General features: G+C 36.8%; 1 long non-coding RNA gene across 2 annotated transcripts; it reads left to right on the forward strand.

Annotated features, from left to right (window-relative positions):
- Window positions 1-4,299: 4,299 nt before the first annotated feature.
- On the forward strand, window positions 4,300-12,356 carry LOC116119995. Of its 2 annotated transcripts, none has more exons than XR_004126478.1 (3): window positions 4,300-7,614; window positions 9,495-9,498; window positions 12,294-12,356. It is a non-coding gene; the product is annotated as an uncharacterized LOC116119995 (long non-coding RNA). The 2 variants fall into 2 exon arrangements; XR_004126479.1 differs by lacking the exon at window positions 12,294-12,356 and adding an exon at window positions 12,048-12,068.
- The last annotated feature ends 892 nt before the right edge of the window (window positions 12,357-13,248 follow it).

Raw genomic sequence — 13,248 nt, forward strand, 5'->3', positions numbered from 1 at the left:
TTTAGCTAAAAGACGACAGGCACAAAAAAGTTTGAAAGTTAACAAAATACCCCTAGCCACCCAAGACCACCGTCAGCTGCTGGCTGACGTAATGGTGCATAACTCGTGGGATCTGGCTAATCATGCACCAGTAAGGCCTCTTCTGACAATTTCATGGCTGAAAACGGCCAGATCTGATTGTTTCACAGCCAAAGATGTGCCCATGAAACGACCACAAATTTAGCCATTTCATGGCCATAGATTTGGTCGTGAAACGGCCATGGATTTGTGATCCATGACTAGAAATGACTTTGGGTAGGTGGGGGTGATTTTGCTATAAATTAAAGTTTTATATGGTTGGGGTGTTTTAGCAAAATTTCAAATGCAGAGGGTTAAAAGAATGATTAAAAAAGAAATAATAAAAATAATATTATATTAATATTTAAAAATGAAGGCAATTTAATAATCTATATAACATACCCACTCATTTATCCTCCTAACTAAATATATTACTCACTAATTTATTCGAACCGACCAAACACATTTCTTAAATATTTTTAGTAATCTTCAAGATGATCTATCTTTCCATTAATATAATATCCCCATATAATAAAATATTATATGATCCAAACGCCCCCTAAAGGATATAAATTGTAACAAAATTAACATTACCAAGTAATCTTGAAATACCTAAGAAAACGAAAGTAATCAGATTACCACCTATATAACCAACAATAATTACTATTGGTTTTGTAAGATTACCAAAATCTTATATTATTTGACAACTAAACGTGATAATTTAAGTAATATAAGATGATATTACCTCAGTAATAGGAGACAATCCCTAACCAAACACCCCGTAAATGTATGGAATTGATAACCCCTTTTCATCACTTACAAACTTATCCTTCACTCAAATATTCAATCCACAAAATCAATTATACTTTTCAAAGTTACACATTTATATAATACATGTATTTAATTAAATAATAGAAAAATTCAAGTTAAAAAATGAATTTGATTAAGATAAATGAATTTAACAAAATATGTAAAGATAAATGTTTATTTTAAAAAAACTAAAGCAAATGTTTTGAAATTTATATTTTGAGATAGACAAAGGCTAGAAAATTAAAATAAACCTTAAAATAATTTTAATTAAGACAAAATAAAAATAATGATTTTTTGGTACTAATATTTTCCTCCAAAACAATTAAGATTAAATTTTTAAATGAATAATAAATTGTGCCGAAACTGTTCTAGCATTTTAATAATTTTTAACTGATTTATAAAAATAATGTGGAACAAAAAAGAAACTGCTTTAAGTTGGTAAAGTGGTCAAAGGGGTAAAACAAATTTTTTAATTTAAAATTGGATGGAACCCTAGCGTATCACTACTAACAGGGGTGTAAATAAAATTAAAATACATATACATATATATATATATTTGAATGTTAACTTTAACGTTTAGAAATTAAAAAAAGGGGTCTCAAACCAGGGGTATTAATGTTCATTCATGATACTTAGGGTGGGACAATGTAATTAAGCATGAAAATTAAATAACCATTATTTACATTTGACATCGATGCATGCATAATAGTTAAAAAGAGTAATTATACACAACTCTTTAGAATGGAATACTATCCTAGATTAATTAATACAATCATCTAAATAAATCTAAACAAACATTTAATGAAATAATAAAAAAATTCAAATTAAAAATGAATTTGGTTAAGATAAATGAATTTAACAAAATATGTAAAGATTAATGTTTATTTAAAAAAAAAAAAATTAAAGCAAATGTTTTGAAACTTATATTATGACATAAATAGAGGCTCAAAAATTATAATAAACCTTAAAATAATTTTATATCATTAACAACAACGGTGTTTTAATACTTTCTGAACGAAGTGGATGAGTTAATACTAATTGATCTCACAAAGGTGTAAATAAAATAAACCCTATATATATACATAAATACCCTTTGAACGTTAACTTTAACATTTAGAAATAGAAATGAGACTCAAACCAGGGGTATTAATGTCATTCATGATACTTAGGGTGCGAAATGTAATTCAACATGAAAAATTAAATAACCAGTATTTACATTTGTCATGGATACATGCATAACAGTTACGAAACAAGAAGTGACACAAAATATTATATGGAGGTTAAGTTAACGAGAAACCAAACAATAAATTCAGTAATATACTTACATATAACATTAAAAAAGAAATAATAATAATAATAAAGATCATATTATATGACTCTTTACAATAGTGTTATCTAAGAGTAATAACAAAGATATCTTACCTAAACTAACTGCCTGCAGCTTTGATCTTCAAATATTGTGAAAGATAGACGCGTCAAGAAGCTTGTTGAAGGCAAGAAGAAATAGTTAATTAAGTAAATGTTATTAGTTCTTTTTGAAGAAGTGAATTTAGAGCAAACAACATGATAAAATGCCTGCTAATTACATATAACAAATTAAAAGTAATTTGATCAACACAACTCTTTAGAATGTTATATGATCTACGTTCAAGGTAAAAACAAATGAATGATTGAAATAAATTAAAGGAGTTGTACCTGAACTAATGGATATGCAGCTTCAATCTTCAAATATATGTATGAAAATGGATTGATGGCAGCAAAGTTAATTGTGAAACAAACACAAGTTATTGCAGAAAGATATCAGTCTTTGGAAAACCAAATAAAACTAACAAAAAAGAAAAAAGAATTCAATGAAGAATAGATGAAGGTAGGTATCAAATGGAGCATGCTTCGTAATCAAGAAAAGGAAGGTATGTTTATTAAAGTAAAATTCTAAACTTGAGGTTAAAAGGAATCTGATTTTTCCAACTTCTCTGTTTTATTTTCAATCAAAATAAATGTTATTCTTGTACATACTTCCAATGCTTTAGAGAAACATGAATTACAAATAATTTTTAAATTTTTAAGATTTCAGAGTTAAAAGAAATGGATGAAAACATAAATATTTTTTAGATTTTACATTGAATTTTAGGATTATAGCAAAATGTTTGATAATTATTTTATTATTTTTTTTTTTTATGACAGCGGGTGTTCGGGCCAGCTTACGTGCGTCTCAAATAATCCCTGGAGCCTTGAAACTACCAGTCGGATCAGAACTCCAATGGCTATTCCTATTAGTAACCGAAGAGAGACTCGAACTCATGATCTCTTAAGTAATACACCCAAAAGTCACTATCGAAACACTCGACCACCCAAAGGTAGTTTGTTTGATAAATTTCTTTGCTTTTGTTAATAATATCTAAATTACAAGCCCTTTTATTAATATTCCACATATCTTTTTCACACATTAATTCAAAACAATATGCATATTGTCACATTATTCTATCAAATTATTTAAGTCATATTCTTGTTTTCATCCATCAATTTATTAAGCATTCTCAAAGACCACCATGCAGCCATGTGAGCCATCGAACCATCATCATGTATTATTGAACACTGTGTATGTCGAAAAAGTACTTACGGTAAGGGCTTGTAAGTTAATATTGATACTTGAGGCGATTTAGTAGTTTCACGCAAACCTTAAGGGTTTAACAGTAATTATCCCTTTAAAGTAAATATCCTCTTTATATCACTCTCCAATCCTCCCATTTCAATTTGACAAACAAATGAAAAATCTAACGGCTCAAATATTAAACTGATGAAACACCTGATGTGCTGGTCTACAATAGGAAGCGTAGGAAGCAGCAGTAGAGGATTAATGGTAATTGGGTAGAGAGGCGTCCTGAGCGTGTGAGTGTGAAGGGGAATTATGTGTGATAGATGGCAGTAGGAGTATGGTTATTGGGAGAATTCTGTTATGGAGAGAGGGACTGAATAGGATAAAAGTAGACAGGGAGAACTAGAGGGGATATCTTGAAAATTGAAAAGTGCAAATTGGGAGGTTGTTGGCCCTCGAAGTCCAGCAGGCTACATTTTACTTTATTGTGTTGATTTATCCTTGTTTTCTGTTTTGTTCTATTTTTTGAGTTGCGGTTGTTGTTACTTGGTCTAGAATCGTTTAATATCAAATACTATTATCCAATTTTTTATCATCTCCTGGGTTTGTGTATGTTGCTGGTTGTGTATTTCTGGGTTTATCCATGGTTGACAATGACTGTATGATTGTGAGTTTGTGATTTGTGAGTGGGTATCTATCAATTGGTATTAGAGCAGGATTGAAGTGGGGAATGGCGGGTACGAGAACGGATGCAAGAGTTGAAGATGTTGAAAGAGAGATATCGAAACTTGGGGTTGAAATTGGTACCATCAAAGAACATATGGGTGAGATGCGGGCATGGATGAGGAGGAAAGATGAAGAAGAAGCTAGACCAGTGGAGAGAGATGGTTCGGCAGAGGCGTTGAGAAATTCAGGGAGGGTTGACGACCAAAACAATATGGGACTGGATCAAAATGAAAATGGAAACTCCGGTAACATAGGTCATAATCGAACAGAGGTAGGTGGCAGAAAATTAGAAATACCCATTCTCTCGGGTGTGACCATTATGGGTAGGTGTTTAGAGTGAAGCGTTACTTCAATGTGAATGGAATACCAGAACTAGAGAGATTGCCATGTGTATGGACAGCGACGCCGTCAACTAGATGGATGGAGGTGAGAGCTCCGATCACCACTTGGCCGGCCTTCAAATTGGTGCTCCTTCACCGGTTCAGTGGGTCACAGGAGGGTAGCCCTTACAAAGCCTTGATAGGAATCCAGCAAAATGGGACGGCGGAAGAATTTCGACGAAGATTTGAGGCTATATCTGTGCCACTAGTGGAAGAGAAAGAAGTTTTGATGGCGGCTTTCCTTAATGGACTAAAGGCTGAATTCGGGCCATAATCAGGTTAGCCCAACTTGGGAATTTAGTTTAATTATTGGATTTGGCCCAAAGGATTGAGGAGAAAAACTGGGCTTTGGAGGAATTGAAGGGTGGACCTGGTACATATGGGAGATCAGTTAGTGGGCGTGGGCTAGGGTCTTTTGAAGGTGGAATGGGCCAAGTTTTTAATTCAACTAGGTTTGGACCAGGTAGAGCACATGGGTCGGTGGAAATCAGGTCTAAGGCTCATTTTAATACATTCCAGTTTGCAAACAACCGAGAGTTTCCTCCACCTTCTCCCAAACGCACTATTCATGGAACGAAAGACCACCAAGCACGACTATAACCACCAATCAACGTGGCAGTAGTGCATCAATCCAAAGACCCTCAATTTTAGTCCCTATTTTCAGCGAAATCTTCCCTTCAGGCACATGACAGAGAAAGAAATTTAGAGGAAGAAGGGAAGGGGCTTATGTTTTTGGTGTGATGCGAAATTTGCTCCAGGCCATCGATGTGGGGACAAGCAATTTCAGATAATCCTAGTTGACGAAGATGAAGAGGTTATAGAGCAAAATAATGGAGGGATTAATAATGAAAATATGGAAGAGCCACCAAAGCAGGGTGTTGAGCTTTCTCTCAGTTCTGTCGTAGGGATAAATGGGCCGAAGACGATGAAATTGAAGGGGTATATATGAGATGAAGAGGTGATTGTGTTGGTGGATAGTAGGGCTTTGCACAACTTTCTTACGAAGGAAATAATAGAGAAATTGGGAATTCTTGTTACAAATACTCAATCGTTTGGGGTTAAGAGTAGGAGATGGATACGAAGTAAAGAGTGAAGGTAAGTGTTGAGAGGTGTGCCTGAAGCTTCAAGGGGTTGTGATCATGTAGAATTTTTTTCCTTTTGAAATGAGTAGCGCAGACATTGTGTTAGGAATTGCTTGGTTAGAGACTTTTGGAGAAACTACTATGGATTGGAAGGAACAAGTTATGAAGTTCAGGCTTGGTGATGATGCTGTGAAGTTAGTGGGCGACCTATCCCTTAGCAAAACAATTGTGTCCCTGAAAGCAATGATCAAGACGCTGCAAAGTGAAGGGCAAGTATGTATGGTTGAGTTCGGTCAGTTACAAAAGCAATCTGAGTGTGAGAAAGATGTTGATAGCCAACTATTGCCAATGTTAGAAAGATTTCAGATCATTTTTGAGCCGTTGTTCAGATTACCACCCTGCAGACCACAAGATCAGGCCATAAGATTGTTACCTGAAGCCTAACCCCCAAATATTAGACCTTATAGGTACCCCTATTACCAAAAAAGGAAATTGAGAGAATCATTGAGAGATGCTGGCATCAAGACTCATTAAGCCTAGTGTGAGTCCATTCTCGAGCCCTGTTCTGTTAATAAGAAGAAAGACGAGGGTTGGCGGTTTTGTGTCGATTACAAAGCGTTGAACAAACTGACCATTCTCGATAAATTCCCCATCCCAACCATTGATGAGTTGTTCGACAAACTTGGGGGAGCTGCAATATTCTCAAAGCTCAATCTAAAATTGGGCTACCACAAAATTCGAGTCTGGTCCAAGGATACCCACAAGACAACCTTTAGAACTCACGAAGAGCACTATGAGTTTATGGTTTTGCCCTTCAGATTGACCAACGCACCATCAACATTTCAAGCCTTGATGAACGAGATCTTTCGACCGTACCTCAAAAAATGTATGCTTGTCTTTTTCGACGATATCCTAGTGTACAACAAGAAAATTAGTTAACATGCATAGCACCTGAGTATCACCCTTCAAACTTTGATGGAACACCAATTGGTAGCTAACAAAAAAAAATGTTTCTTTGGGCAACGACAGTTGGAGTATCTCGACCATGTGATTTTAGTAGAGGGAGTGGCGGTTGACCCATCAAAAATCAAAAGCATTGTCAATTGGCTAGTTCTGAGAGATGTGAGGGCTCTTAGAGGTTTCTTAGGGCTAATCGGATATTATAGGAGGTTCATCTGAGGATATGGTAAGGTTGCTCTTCCTCTCACAACCTTATTAAAAGGTTGATTCATTTATGTGGAATGAAGCAACTCAGGAAGCTTTTGAAGAATTGAAGCGCATCCTGACCAGTGTGCCGGTCTTAGCCATGCCAGATTTTTCCAAGCAGTTTGTGATTGAAACAGACGCATCAGGGAATGGATTAGGGGTTGTACTTACGCAAGAGGGAAGGCCTTTAGCTTTTTTGAGTAAGGGATTATCACTTCAATCAAAACTCAAGTCAGTTTATGAATCGGAGTTAATGGCTGTTGTCCTGGCTGTACAAAAGTGGAGACACGACTTGCTAGGAAAGCATTTTGTCATCTGAGTAGATCAACAGAGTTTGCATTTTTTAACCGAACAAAGATTATTGGGGGAATACCAACAAAAGTGGGTGATAAAGTTACTTGGGCTGGATTTTGAGATCCAGTATAGACTGAGGCCTCAGAATAAAGCGATAGATGCTTTGTCCAGACGACTAGAAGATGTGAAGAACAATGCCTTGTCAATAGGTTGTTTCAATGGATTAGATGAACTTGAAGAGGCAATGCAGAATGATAGCAAGCTGCGCCAGATTACTCAGCAACTTCTTACTGAACAGCAGAGTCGCCCTCCTTTTAAATTAATGGGTTGACACTTGATGTATCAAAACTGCCTAGTTGTACCGAGCAAGGGACCCCATATTCAAAAACTGTTACATGACTTTCACTCATCTCTGATTGGAGGGCACTCTGGATTTTTTAGGACCTACAAGTACCTTATGAATGTTTGCGATAATGTATAGAATTGATAACCCTTTTTCATCACTTACCAACTTATCCTTCACTCAAATATTCAATCCACAAAATCAAATTTACAATTATACTTTTCAAAGTTACACATTTACATAATAAATGAATTTAATTAAATAATAGAAAAATTCAAGTTAAAAAATGAATTTGATTAAGATAAATGAATTTAACCAAATATGTAAAGATAAATGTTTATTTTAAAAAAACTAAAGCAAATATTTTGAAATTTATATTATGAGATAGACAAAAACTAGAAAATTAAAATAAACCTTAAAATAATTTTAATTAAGACAAATACAAATAATGATTTTTTGGTACTAATCTTTTCCTCCAAAACAAGTAAGATTAAATTTTTAACTGAATAATAAATTGTGCCGAAACTATTCTAGCATTTTAATAATTTTTAACTGATTTATAAAAATAATGTGGAACCAAAAAGAAACTGTTTTAAGTTGGTAAAGTGGTCAAAGGGATAAAACAAATTGTTTAATTTAAAATTGGATGGAACCCTAGCACATCACTACTAACAGGGGTGTAAATAAAATTAAAATACATACATATCTTTTAAGTAATATACCCAAGAGTCTCTATTGAACAACTCGACCACCCAAAGCTAGTTTGTTTGATAAATTTCTTTGCTTTTGTTAATAGTATCTAAATTCCAAACCCTTTTATTAATATTTCACATATCTTTTTCACACATTAATTCAAAACAATATGCATATTGTCACATTATTCTATCAAATTATTTAAGTTATATTCTTGTTTTCATCCATCAATTTATTAAGCATTCCCAAAGACCACCATGTAGCCATGTGAGCCATCGAACCATCATCATGTATTATTGAACACTGTGTATGTCGAAAAAGTACTTACAGTAGGGGCTTGTAAGTTGATATTGATACTTGGGGTGATTTAGCGCTTGCAGGCAAACCTTAAGGGTTTAAAAGTTATTATCCCTTTAAAGTAAATATCCTCTTTATATCACTCTCAATCCTCCCATTTCAATTTGACAGACAAATGAAAAATCTAACTGCTCAAATTTTAAACTGATGAAACACCTGATATGCTGGTCTACAATAGGAAGCGTAGGAAGCGGCAGTAGAGGATTAATGGTAATTGGGTAGAGAGGCGTCCTGAGCGTGTGAGTGTGAGGGAGAATTATGTGTGACAGATGGCAGTAGGAGTATGGTTATTGGGAGAATTCTGTTATGGAGAGAGGGACAGAATAGGATAAAAGTAGACAGGTAGAACTAGAGGGGATATCTTGAAAATTGAAAAGTGCAAATTGGGAGGTTGTTGGCCCTCGAAGTTCAGCAGGCTACATTTTACTTTATAGTGTTGATTTATCCTTGTTTTCTGTTTTGTTCTATTATTTGAGTTGCGGTTGTTGTTGCTTGGTCTAGAATCGTTTAATATCAAATACTATTATCCAATTTTTTATCATCTCCTGGGTTTGTGTATGTTGCTGGTTGTGTATTTTTGGGTTTATTCATGGTTGATAATGGCTGTTTGATTGTGAGTTTGTGATTTGTGATTTGTGAGTGGGTATCTATCAATTGGTATTAGAGCAGGATTGAAGTGGGGAATGGTGGGTACGAGAATGGATGCAAGAGTTGAAGATGTTGAAAGAGAGATATCGAAACTTGGGGTTGAAATTGGTACCATCAAAGACTATCCGGGTGAGATGCGGGCATGGATGAGGAGGAAAGATGAAGAAGAAGCTGGACCAGTGGAGAGAGATGGTTCGGTCGAGGCATCGAGAAATTCAGGGAGGGTTGACGACCAAAACAATAGGGGACTGAATCAAAATGAAAATGGAAACTCCGGTAACACAGGTCATAATCGAATAGAGGTGGGTGGCAGAAAATTAGAAATACCCATTCTCTCGGGTGTGACCATTATGGGTGGGTGTTTAGAGTGAAGCGTTACTTCAGTGTGATTGGAATACCAGAATTAGAGAGATTGGCAGCGGTGGCCATGTGTATGGACAGCGACGCAGTCAACTAGATGGATGGAGGTGTGACCATTATGGGTGGGTGTTATGACAGAGAAAGAAATTCAGAGGAAGAAGGAAAGGGGTTCATGTTTTTGGTGTGATGCGAAATTTGCTCCAGGCCATCGATGTGGGGACAAGCAATTTCAGATAATCCTAGTTGACAAAGATGAAGAGGTTACAGAGCAAAATAATGGAGGGATTAATAATGAAAATATGGAAGAGCCACCATAGCAGGGTGTTGAGCTTTCTCTCAGTTCTGTCGTAGGGATAAATAGGCCGAAGACGATGAAATTGAAGGGGTATATATAAGATGAAGAGGTGATTATGTTGGTGGATAGTAGGGCTTTGCACAACTTTCTTATGAAGGAAATAATAGAGAAATTGGGAATTCTTGTTCCAAATACTCAATCGTTTGGGGTTAGAGTAGGAGATGGATACGAAGTAAAGAGTGAAGGTAAGTGTTGAGAGGTGTGCCTGAAGCTTCAAGGGGTTGCGATCATGTAGAATTTTTTTCCTTTTGAAATGAGTAGCGCAGACGTTGTGTTAGAAATTGCTTGGTTAGAGACTCTTGGAGAAACTACTATGGATTGGAAGGAACAAGTTATGAAGTTCAGGCTTGGTGATGATACTGTGAAGTTAGTGGGCGACCTATCCCTTAGCAAAACAATTGTGTCCCTGAAAGTGATGATCAAGACACTGCAAAGTGAAGGGCAAGGATGTATGGTTGAGTTCGGTCCGTTACAAAAGCAATCTGAGTGTGAGAAAGATGTTGATAGCCAACTATCGCCAATGTTAGAAAGATTTCAGATCATTTTTGAGCCGTTGCTCGGATTTCCACCCTGCAGACCACAAGATCAGGCCATAAGATTGTTACCTGAAGCCCAACCCCCAAATATTAGACCTGATAGGTACCCCTATTATCAAAAAACGAAATCGAGAGAATCATTGGAGAGATGCTGGCATCAAGACTCATTAAGCCTAGTGTGAGTCCATTCTCGAGCCTTGTTATGTTAATAAGAAGAAAGATGGGGGTTGGCGGTTTTGTGTCGATTACAGAGCGTTGAACAAACTGACCATTCCCGATAAATTCCCCATCCCAATCATTGATGAGTTGTTCAACAAACTTGGGGGAGCTACAATATTCTCAAAGCTCAATCTAAAATTGGGCTACCACAAAATTCGAGTCCCGTCCGAGGATACCCACAAGACAACCTTTAGGACTCATGAAGGGCACTACGAGTTTATGGTTATGCCCTTCGGATTGACCAACGCACTATCACCATTTCAAGCCTTGATGAACAAGATCTTTCGACTGTACCTCAAAAAATGTATACTTGTCTTTTTCGATGACATCCTAGTGTACAACAAGAAAATTAGTGAACATGCATAGCACCTAAGCATCACCCTTCAAACTTTGATGGAACACCAATTGGTAGCTAACAAAAAAAAAAATGTTTCTTTGGGCAACGACGGTTGGAGTATCTTGGCCATGTGATTTTAGTAGAGAGAGTGGCGGTTGACCCATCAAAAATCAAAAGCATTGTCAATTGGCTAGTTCCGAGAAATGTGAGGGCTCTTAGAGGTTTCTTAGGGCTAATCGGATATTATAGGAGGTTCATTCGAGGATATGGTAAGGTTGCTCTTCCTCTCACAACGTTATTAAAAAAAGATTCATTTATGTGGAATGAAGCAGCTCAGGAAGCTTTTGAAGAATTGAAGCGCATCCTGACCAGTGTGCCGGTCTTAGCCATGCCAGATTTTTCCAAGCAATTTGTGATTGAAACAGACTCATCAGGGAATGCATTAGGGGTTGTACTTATGCAAGAGGGAAGGCCTTTAGCTTTTCTGAGTAAGGGATTATCACTTCAATCAAAACTCAAGTCAGTTTATGAATGGGCGTTAATGGTTGTTGTCCTGGCTGTACAAAAGTGGAGACACTACTTGCTAGGAAAGCATTTTGTCATCTGAATAGATCAACAGAGTTTGCATTTTTAAACCGAACAAAGATTATTGGGGGAATACCAACAAAAGTCGGTGATAAAGTTACTTGGGCTGGATTTTGAGATCCAGTATAGACTGAGTCCTAAGAATAAAGCGACATATGCTTTGTCCAGAAGACTAGAAGATGTGGAGAACAATGCCTGTCAATGGGTTGTTTCAATGGATTAGATGAACTTGAAGAGGCAATACAGAATGATAGCAAGCTGCGCCAGATTACTTAGCAACTTCTTACTGAACTGCAGAGTCACCCTCCTTTTAAATTAATGTGTTGACACTTGATGTATCAAAACTGCCTAGTTATACCGAGCAAGGGACCCCATATTCAGAAACTGCTACATGACTTTCACTCATCTCTGATTGGAGGGCACTCTAGATTTTTTAGGATCTACAAGTACCTTATGAATGTAGTCTACTGGGAAGGAATGGAAAAAGACATCTAGGCTTATGTAGATGTATGTGCAGTGTGCCAACAAAGTAAGTACAAGGCTCTGAGTCCAACAGGGTTGTTGCAACCTCTCCCCATTCCCTTTCAGGTTTGGGAAGACATTTCAATGGATTTCGCCATGAGGCTTCCAAGGGTGCATAATGTTGACACCATTTTGGTGGTTGTGGATCAACTTACTAAATGGTNCTACAAGTACCTTATGAATGTAGTCTACTGGGAAGGAATGGAAAAAGACATCTAGGCTTATGTAGATGTATGTGCAGTGTGCCAACAAAGTAAGTACAAAGCTCTGAGTCCAGCAGGGTTGTTGCAACCTCTCCCCATTCCCATTCAGGTTTGGGAAGACATTTCAATGGATTTCGCCATGAGGCTTCCAAGGGTGCATAATGTTGACACCATTTTGGTGGTTGTGGATCAACTTACTAAATGGTCACTTCTTAACGTTGAAGCATCCATACACAGGAAAAGAGGTGGCGGCCGTATTTATTAAAGAAGTGGTTAGATTGCATGAGTTTCCAAGGACTATCATTTCTAATTGAGGTAGAATATTCATGAGCCATTTCTGGGGGGAATTATTAAAACAACCGGGGACCCAGCTCCATATCAGTTCAACTTACCATCCTCAGATTGACGGACAAACTGAGGTTGTGAATAGGTGTTTGGAAACCTACCTACGCTGTTTTGTGGGAAATCAGCCTCGACAATGGCCTAAGTGGATTCCCTAGGCAGAATTCTGGTTTAATACAACCTATAGTTGTTCCACTGGCATGAGCCCCTTTAAGACACTTTATGGAAAGGACCTTCCAACCTTATTGAAGTACACTGACCATAATTCATCCGTTGTTAAGGTAAACCAGTAGCTTCGCGATTGTATCAATATCCTCCTTAAGCTTAAGGACAATCTCAATGAGGCTCAAAATCGTATAAAGAACTATATCAATGAGAAAAGGAGAGATGTTCAGTTTGAAGTGGAAGAATCAGCGTATCTAGCGCTCCAACCATACTGTTTGCGATCTTTGGCCCAACGGTACAATGAGAAACTTAGTCCGTAGTTTTATGGTCCTTTTTTGGTTATTGGGAAAGTTGGAGTTGCCTAAATCTACACGCATTCACAATGTCTTCCATGTATCCCAATTGAAGAAAACCACATTTCCACTACCAAAC

The sequence above is a fragment of the Pistacia vera genome, unplaced genomic scaffold (genome assembly GCF_008641045.1).
Source record: "Pistacia vera cultivar Batoury unplaced genomic scaffold, PisVer_v2 Contig915, whole genome shotgun sequence".
Classification (NCBI taxonomy): Eukaryota; Viridiplantae; Streptophyta; class Magnoliopsida; order Sapindales; family Anacardiaceae; genus Pistacia; species Pistacia vera.